The 9863-nt window shown below is 40.3% G+C and overlaps 1 pseudogene; it reads right to left on the bottom strand.

The window, feature by feature from the left end:
• Window positions 1-615: 615 nt before the first annotated feature.
• LOC113269655 (importin subunit alpha-1-like) lies at window positions 616-2190 on the bottom strand (annotated as a pseudogene).
• Window positions 2191-9863: the final 7673 nt, after the last annotated feature.

Below are 9863 nucleotides of genomic sequence, written 5' to 3'. Positions count from 1 at the left end.
TGTGACCTGGAGAAAGCTGACTCCATCCTTGGCTCACAAAATAAGGACTGGTTAGGGGAAGCTAATCATGGTAATCCTGTCCCTGGCCAGTAAATGGTTCAGGAATGAGAATGTGCCAATGGTGACAAATGAAAAGATTTTTTTTTTTAAAGAAAAGGGTGGAATTTAATCTTTATTTACAGGACACCGCAAGATAGGAGATTCCACAGAAGTAAGAAACCCACTGAGAGGAGGAGCTTCATACAGATCGTACAGTTTGGAACTTGTCAAGTGTAGTTTCATCATAAAAAGTGCTACAATAACAAAACACATTTAAAAAGAGTTTTAACAGAGGGGGCGCCTGGGTGGCACAGTGGTTAAGCGTCTGCCTTTGGCTCAGGGCGTGATCCCGGTGTTATGGGATCGAGCCCCACATCAGGCTCCTCCGCTGTGAGCCTGCTTCTTCCTCTCCCACTCACCCCGCTTGTGTTCCCTCTCTCGCTGGCTGTCTCTCTCTCTGTCAAATAAATAAAATCTAAAAAAAAAAAAAAAAAAAAGTTTTAGTAGAAAAACTGTATGGCAAACTTCTACCAAACAGAGTACACAACAAACAACTTTGTGTCTCAGCTGTGCAGTCTAGAAGTTAAAGGTCCCAGAAGTGCCATCCTGAACGTGGGATGTATAGCCTTCAGAGGTAGTTTCTGGCACAACATTCTGATCTTCCTCTTCCTCTACAGAGAAACACTTCTCAATCAAGTTTAATGAAGCTTCATATACAGACTCATTTTCATGGTTTTGTAGAGCTTCAATTTTGTCCAAAACCTCCACATTCTTCCATCATTTTACCAAGTTTCTCAGTTTCATCTAGTTTCTCAGCAGCCTGAAAGATGTTTGAAATGGCATCCAGAATAACCAGGATAATTTTGGTATCTTTTGAGGTTAAGAGGTTCATCAATGGTTCTATTATGCTGTACTGAACAAGGCATACAATCTGTTCATCTGTCCTGCCACTCGTATAGCTGGTCACAGCCCAGACAGCTTCCTTGTGCGTCTTAAAGTCGGCCATAGAGGGAACACCAACGAGGAATGGACTAACCCATGATTCACAACTTGCTCTATCTGGTCCTGGTGACCAGCTGTGATGTTTGACATTGTCCACGTAGCTTCCTCTGGACATTAGTTTTGGGGTTTGTTAGCAGCCTAGGGAAGACAGCAAGTGCTCCAGCATCTGTTACCACCTGAGTCTGTTCATCTGTCCAATGACGACATTTCCTACGACTCTTGGCACTGGAGTCACAATGGGCAATTCAGTCAAAACTTCCCAAGTTGGGGCACAACTCCTGTTTTCACAACCATTTCATTGTGTTCATTTGGACCATCAGGAAGGTAGGAGATGGCCCAGCAGGTATCTGCTAATACTTCTGGATCATCATGATGCAGGAGACAGACTATGTTTGTCTGAACCCGCTCAAGAGCATCTAATGTGGGTGCAGGATTCTTGTTGCGACAGAGGTTTGAAAGTGTCCAAGTCAGGTTACAGAAGTAACCACATGCTAAAGATGACCTATCAGGAATCGCAAGGAGAGCCAACAGCAGGTCAGCTGCACCGTACTTGACCAAGTCTTGAAAAACTGAGCCATCGCCTGCAATGTTTCCGAGGGCCCACACAGCTTGTGCACTGATGTGGCCATGGGGAGATGCCAACAGAGAAAGGAATGCTGGGACAGCACCTCCATCTACCACAGCCTTGTCTGTTCTGATGTCCCGGAAGCAATGCTCGTGGGGGCCCAAGCAGATTCAAACTGCATGGGGCTACAATCACTTCTGCCCAAGGAGGACACAAATTTTGGAATCAAACCAGCCTGGATTATGTTGTCTATGGGGGGCTGTTTTTCCCTAGAAAGCAGTGCCCTAGGAGATTGAGTAGCCTGGAGCTGGCTTTCCAAATTGTTGCTGTTTATGCCTTTGACAATGTCATCAGTGGACCAATTTACAGTGCCCTGGTTGTTGCGGTTTCCTGTGCTGGAGAAGTAGCCTCATCAGGAAATGAGCTTACATTTCTCCTTTTCAGCATCTGGTCATTCTTCTTAGGTTTCCTCAGCTTCACCTTAACTTCTATTCGGCGCTGCCTCATTTCTGTACTCTCTTTCCCCTTGTTCTTGAATCTGTGATGGTGGACAGCTGGTGAATTGCGTTCTCGTTGGTGGACATGGTTATGAGACAATGGGAGAAACCTGTCCGGCCAGCTCAGGCTTCCACAGGAGCTGGTGCGTGGTATGCAGGCTGCAGGTCTGCTGCCCTCAAAATGAATGTCCACCACGGATCAGCCCAAAGATGGTGTGTGACAAATGAAATTTGAATTATGGAAGCTTTTAGGAAACTTCTTCCTTTTATTTGAGTGATACTGATGGAAAGTCAATCTTACTCATCTATAACGAATGTAGGCAAAGAAGCCTGTTGGTAGCCATTTCATCATTAAAGAGAAGTCAGTCTGAGAACAGAACCTAAAAAAATGAGGAGGATGGAGCTGAGACAACTCTAAGAAAATAGGGTAAGTGCCTTGAAGTGCCTGAAGCCTGAATATGTCTAGACTTCTGGTTATGTGAGCCAACCTCACTGTTTAAGCTTTGGAGTTGGTTTTCTGTTATTTGGAGAAAAAGTTTCTTAACTGAAACAGTAGATATCCTGGTGTAGTTCCCTGAATATATCTAAGATGGAGTCAACTGGACAGAGGACTGGGAATCCTGGTGAGCAAACCATAATCAGAAAGTCTATTTTAGTGTTACACGATGTGTTTATTTCTTTCTTAGCTTTAGTAAAGTCTTGTGTAAGCCATGTGTTAATTGGAGTTTCTTTGCCCATGAGATTATGCTTAGAGTGTCTTGAACCCATTATTCCAGGATCTGTAGAAATACAAAGCACTCCTCTAAATTTCTTTCTAGAAATTCTAGATGTATTCAGGTTCATATGTCTACCACTGGCAATGGTTCAGTTTATGGGTCATCTTACTTTCTAGTGTATGTTGACCTGTATGCTGTCCATTAAACATCATACAACTTTTATGCGAAACACAATTCCTTTATTTGAAACACACTACATGAAATTATTAGTAACCTTGTTTGAATATTTTGGGGGGATGGACATGGGGCTTACGTTGTAAAATTGCAAACAATTTCAAGGAATGTTAAACGCTCTTATTCTTAAAGGGGTGTGCAATCTAAGGATGTTTCCCCTGCCCATTTCTCCCCAATTCATGTCATCCTTTTCTTTCTTTCTTTTTTTAACCGCCCTACATTCAAGGAGTATACCAGGAATTCCAATTTCCTCTGTCTCTACATGCAGAACAATTCAACTTTTCAATCCCAAATTTTGCTCTAGGCTTACATTGCATATCCAAACCTATCTAAGTATCCAGCAGAACAAAAGGGACTTTCTTATAACAGAATCCATCTTCTTTCGAACAGAATTGTCCTTATTAAGTAGCAATTTTAAGCATTCCTTTTAAATATTCTGACCTTCTTGTCTGCACCTAGAAATATTAAGGATCCGTTAATCATGTTTAGGGCAGTGCGCTCATGGGTAGTAATTGGCAAAAGACCCCCAGGTCACTGCTCTTGCCCATGTGGATATTACTCTTTTAATTCTGTTGTTAGATTAGATTTTATTGTGATTAAGTTAGATGGCACTCCCTTATAGTACAGTTGCCAGTTATATAAAATTCTTGCTTGTAGCCAAACATTCCAATGCACTCACTTAGGCTTCTATCATTTATAAGAAGAATTTTTTTTTGGCCATTTACCTATAAGGAATTTGCCTCTTTTTTTTTTTTTTTTTTTTTTTTTTTAAAGATTTTTATTTATTTATTCGACAGAGATAGAGACAGCCAGCGAGAGAGGGAACACAAGCAGGGGAGTGGGAGAGGAAGAAGCAGGCTCATAGCGGAGGAGCCTGATGTGGGGCTTGATCCCGTAACACCGGGATCACGCCCTGAGCCGAAGGCAGACGCTTTAACCGCTGTGCCACCCAGGCGCCCCTCTTTTTTTTTTTTTTTAACATTACTTTTTACTTCAAGAATAATACCAACATTTTTCCTGGCAATTCAAGTTGGGGCTCAGTAAGAAACCCACTCTTAGTGTGTTAAGGAAGAGAGGGAAAGGAATTTATTATAAGGATCCAGAGAATTAAAAAAAAAAAAAGAACTTAACCTTTTCTTTGGAAGGAGGAAAACTAGAGCAACTAGAGCTCAATGAATCTTTACCAAGTGAACATGTAACTAACACACAGATCAAGATACAGGACCTTATTTATCAGTGCTCTAGAAATCTCCCTCCTCCCCTCCCCCCCAGTCATTATCCCTCAAAGGTACCCACTCTTGTGATTTTATCATACAAATGTGTTGTGCCTATTCGTGGACTTTATTTAAATGGAATCATTTCCTGTCTGGTTTCTTTTGCTCAAGATTATGCCTATGAGTTGGGGCGCCTGGGTGGCACAGTGGTTAAGCGTCTGCCTTCGGCTCAGGGTGTGATCCCGGCATTATGGGATCGAGCCCCACATCAGGCTCTTCTGCTATGAGCCTGCTTCTTCCTCCCACTCCCCCTGCTTGTGTTCCTTCTCTCGCTGGCTGTCTCTATCTCTGTCGAATAAATAAATAAAATTAAAAAAAAAAAAAGATTATGCCTATGAGCATACTGTATCCTTCTTGTTACGTGTAATGGTAAGTAGCTTATAATGATTGTTATATACTACTCCAGTGAATACTCTACTTTCCTTTAACAGGTATTTTTAGAGATTTAGAGATTTCTAGAGCACTGATAAATAATGTCCTGTATCTTGATCTGTGTGTTAGTTACATGTTCACTTGGTTGACATTTGGGTTGTTTCCCATTTGGAGACATTGTAAATAAAGCTACAAATGAACATTTTTGTACATGTCTTTAGGTTCACACATGTTTTCATTCTCTGAGAGTGGAATTGCTGGGTGATAAAGTAAGCATATATTCAGATTTAGTAAATATTGCCAAATAGCTTTCCAAAGAGGCTGTGCCAATTTACATTCCCACCAGTAGAGGGTAAGAGTTGCAATCGCTCCACATCTTGCCAACACTTGGTTGTGCGTTTAATAATTATTACCCTTTCTGGTGAGTGAATAGTGTTATCTCATTGTGTGCACTTCCTTGATGACTAATGACGCTGTGCACCTTCTTTTCATATGCTCTTTGAATACTTACTTAGATATCCTTCTTTTTTTTTTAAAGGATTTTTTAAAAAAGACTTATTTATTTTAGAGAGAGTACAAGCGGGGGCAGGGGCAGAGGGAGAGGGAGAGAGAATCCTCGAGAGGGTTCGATCCCAGCATCCTGAGATCATGACCTGAGCCAAAATCAAGAGTAGGCTGCTTAACCAACTGAGCCACCCAGGCGCCCATAGATATCCTTCATTAAGTGCCTATTTAAATGTTTTAAATACTTTGTGAAGTATTTAAGTATTTTATCAGACTGCTTGTCTTTTTTAATTTTTATTTTTTAAGTCCTTTATTAGGTTCTATATCTAAAATTTAAATTCCCAGGAGAGAGTTTGGTTGACCTAGCCGTATGGAATGTGGGAACTTGTGATTGGCAGTCTCTCAGAATTATATAAAGTGGGAGTCATGGAGGTTTTCCAAAGGAAGAGCCAGTGAAAAGCAAATGATATATACTTTACAATAGTTTTCATTTAAATACTTCTCTTTTGGAAAGCCTGGCTGCCTCAGTCCCTTAGGCCTCCGACTCTTGATTTCAGCTCACTTTACTATCTCAAGGTCTTGAGATTGAGCCCCTGGTGGGACTTTGCCCTGGGCGTGGCGCCTGCTTGGGACTCTCTCTTTCCCTCTCCCCTCCCCTTGCCCCTGCCCTCTAAATAAATAAATAAGTAAACAAGTAAATAAATAAATAAATACTCCTCTCTTCCTCTCTCGCTTCCTTCTTTTTAAGTGACAGTGTCCTGGGACCATCACAAAGCAATATTTTGGTTCCTCATTTCAATAAGAATTTTAAGCTATCCTAAAAACCCCTCTGTTTCTTAGTAGTTCTAAAATTATGTTCTTGCAATATTATCATCAAATAAAAATCAGGAGTAATTTTGGTTAAATTCTTTATCTTTTTCTCCTTACCCCAAATCTTATCTAATATTTTTATACTTCTTATTAAAACTTTATATTAACATGGCACTGTAGAGTTAATATTTTCCATTCACTATCTCAATTTATCATGTTTTAACTAATTCTTTATAATATAAAAAGTAAATTAAAATTTCTTCTTTAAAACAATTAATATATTATAGACAAGGCTAAAGCCCCTTTGACCCAATCCCCAAATCCCAGTACTCTCCCCTTCGTGCCAGAAGCAACCACTGTTACATTTGATGTGCACAAAACTACTTGGACAGTCTACATCGTTCTGCAACTTGCTTTTTATTTTTCTCTTCAACATTTCATATTATCATCCATAGTGTTGCCTACATTTACGTTTATATTTATCCATACACCATAATTTACTTAAACTGCTCCTCTAGTGATATTAATTTGTTTAAATTTCTCATTATTTCCTACGAATTTTTCACATAAAGAGGGAATATATTTCTATACCTAAGATTGATCCAAAAAGTTCAATGTGGAACACAGAGGAAAAAAAGACCATTACTTTTATAGTCAGTATATTTGTATTTATTCTGCAATAAACAGTTTTTGTCCTTCAAAACAGTATCCATCATTTAACCCCTGGTGTTAAATGCCCTCCTATTCTAAAATTCTGTTATTTTATAAGTATTTCCAGTTAAAGATGCCAAGTTGTATTTTGTACTTTCCCACTGTATCGTAGACAGCTTTAGTGTTTTAATCTCAAAAATATCTTCTTAGAAGAAGTGATTTTATTTTTGGTCTCAAGCATGAAGCAAGAGAAGGAGGAAGAATTGAAATGCAACAATTTATTCAGCAAATTGCTTGCAAATTATTTACCTGCACTTGAGTCTCTTCAACCAAAACCTAAACAAGTCTGTGAAGGTAGATAAAAGCTTTAGCTTAAAATATAAGTGGTTTTCTGCAGAACCCTCCAGCCATTTCACTTACCTTCTCTTAATAACAAACCTGGGATGTTATTCTATATTTGGTAAGAAAATCTGAAGACAGTTTATTCATTGGTGTAGACATTTGAGGCCATGAGTGTAACTTAGAAGTGACTTCTTTGCCTCAGAAATGTGGCATGTAAATAAAGAAGACAAAATTACATATGCATACATGCACACACAAACACACACCATATTATTGATGGGATCATTTTCACTTTTTATTTATTTTTTATTTTTTTTAAAGATTTTATTTATTTATTCGACAGAGAGAGAGATAACCAGCAAGAGAGGGAACACAAGCAGGGGGAGTGGGAGAGGAAGAAGCAGGCTCATAGGGGAGGAGCCCGAAGGGGGGCTCGATCCCATAACTCTGGGATCACGCCCTGAGCCGAAGGCAGACGCTTAACGACTGCGCCACCCAGGCGCCCCTAATTTTCACTTTTTAAACAAAATATTGTGGTGCACCTGGGTGGCTCAGACAGTTAAGTGTCTACCTTAGGCTCAGGTTATGATTGCAGGATCCTGGGATCGATCCCTGCGTCGGGTTCGCTGCTCGGCAGATTCCCTCTCCTCCCTATCTCTCTCTTTCTCAAATAAATAATAAAATCTTAAAAAATATATATATATATTGTGACTCTAGTTGCTTGCCAGCTTCTCTTTTTGGTCTTATATGGAGGTAATGTTATTTTTATTCACACATTTGAATAATTTCAAATAATAGTGTAGAAATTCTCATTTGTAATACTTTCACCCTACATATTAGAAATAAAATAAAAGCAATTTCTTAAATGTTTAATTCAAAATCATTTTGTTTTTAGAGAGAGGGAGAGTGAAGGAGGGGCAGAGGAAGAGGAGAGAGAAAATCTTAAGCAGGCTCCACCCCCACCACAGAGCCTAGGTCGATCTCACAACCCTGAGATCATGACCTAAGCCAAAATCAAGAGTCAGGCGCTTAACCAACTGAGCCACGCAGGTGCCCCTCAAAATCACTTTTATAGATAAATTCTCTAATTCAGATTTAAGAACAGTTAGGGTAATAGAACTGACAAATACAATGTCTTTTCTTTTCCAGGGACTAATATAAAACGTTTTACAATTCAAATTGTTACCTTTCTGTCTTTTTAATAATTCAGGCAAATATAATTTAAAATCCTAAATGCTACTCATTTTAAGTAAAAGTTCGTCATTGTAGAAAGACCATATAATTGTCATAGTTACTGATACTTTTTTCTTAATCCCCTTTTCTTTTATCACTCAACATGATGAATAACTAAAATTGAATGTTATTTTTAAGTTTATTTTATGTTTGGGAATTAAAAAAACAACAGCATTTGGTCAAAGTACACAGTATTAATGGTGTAGATATGGCTTATCGTAGAATTAAATCATGTGCAATCAGAAAGCAACATAAAATCCATAAATATTGTATAAGGTAAACATATGAGTATTACATATGCATTTCCCCCTTGCTGAGAAATAACTTTCATTCATTTAACATGTAGCTGTTGCCTGGCTATTATGCATTCAGTGGTGAGGTATACACAATTCCTATGTTCAAGGAACTCAAGACTAACTCAGGGAGCTCTAGAAGATGATTTCTAAGACAATGCCTTTGGTACTATGAAAGAGGTATGAACAGTTTTTCAAAAGAATGAAAGCTGATTAAAGTAAAAAAAAAAACTAAGGTAAGAATAAAGGGCTGTGATTACACAGAAAACAGAACAACTAAATCTGTCTGGGGGAATTGTGAGAGACTTCAGGGAGAGATGACATTTGAGAGGGATCTTAAAAAACAAGTAGCTGCCTTCCAGTGGAAGAAAGGTGAGGCAGAAAGACAGCACGAACACGGAGCGTAGTGAGTCAGAAAGCTTCCAGGGCAGCATTTAAAGAGGCCTGTGTCTCCCGCAGCTCAAAGGCAGATCATGCTAAAAACAAGACCCACGCTTCAAAGGTCAAGTCAGCAAAACTACACAGGAGACTGAATACGTGACCTCCACGGGTTGGTCACACCAAAGTCAGGGTTCTGATGGGGAAAATACCAAACCCCGAAACCTCAGATGGGGACATCGAGTCGGAAGAGCCTGAGAATCTTGAAACCCCACTAGTAAGTTGATTAATGGCCACCCAAACATATTAAGTCCTAATCCTTGGAACTTGGAGGCGTTACCTTATGTGGAGAAAGGGTCTTTGGAGATGTGATTAAATGAAGCCTCTTCCAATAAGAAGATTACTCTGGATTATCCAGGTTGGCTCTAAATGTCCTCACAAGCGTTCTTGCAAGATCGAGGCAGAGGGAAATAACAGACACACAGAGGAGAAGGCAGTATGACGAGAGCGGTGTTGCCGCAGGCCAAGGATTGCCGAGAGCGGCCCGAAGCTGGAAGAATAAGGAATAGATTCTCCTCTAGAGCCTCCCGAGGGGGGGGGGGGGGGGTGCGGCCCTGCCAACACCTAGATTTGAGACGTCTGGCCTCCAGATCCGTAAGAAAAGAAATCCATGTTGTTTAAGCCGCCCAGTTGGCGGGGATTTGTTATGGCAGCCCCAGGACACGAATCACCCAGATTTCCCAGCACTCCCCGGACTGGCAGAAGCAGTTTTCTCACCCTTGCCGGCGTCAAGCAGCCTCTCTCACCTAGAAACCCCGCAAAGTGTGACACGGGGTGCCTCGCAAGATGAAGTCATCCTCTTCAAGACCCTGTCAGAAATCTGCCCTCTCAGGGCAGACCACAAAGGATAGGCAGAATTGATTCACCTGGGAGCATTCTCCCCTGACTCGGGG

The sequence above is a fragment of the Ursus arctos genome, unplaced genomic scaffold (genome assembly GCF_023065955.2).
Source record: "Ursus arctos isolate Adak ecotype North America unplaced genomic scaffold, UrsArc2.0 scaffold_36, whole genome shotgun sequence".
Taxonomy (NCBI): domain Eukaryota; kingdom Metazoa; phylum Chordata; class Mammalia; order Carnivora; family Ursidae; genus Ursus; species Ursus arctos.
Note: the sequence above shows the minus strand (reverse complement) of the source record. Positions and strands in the feature narration are given on the sequence as shown.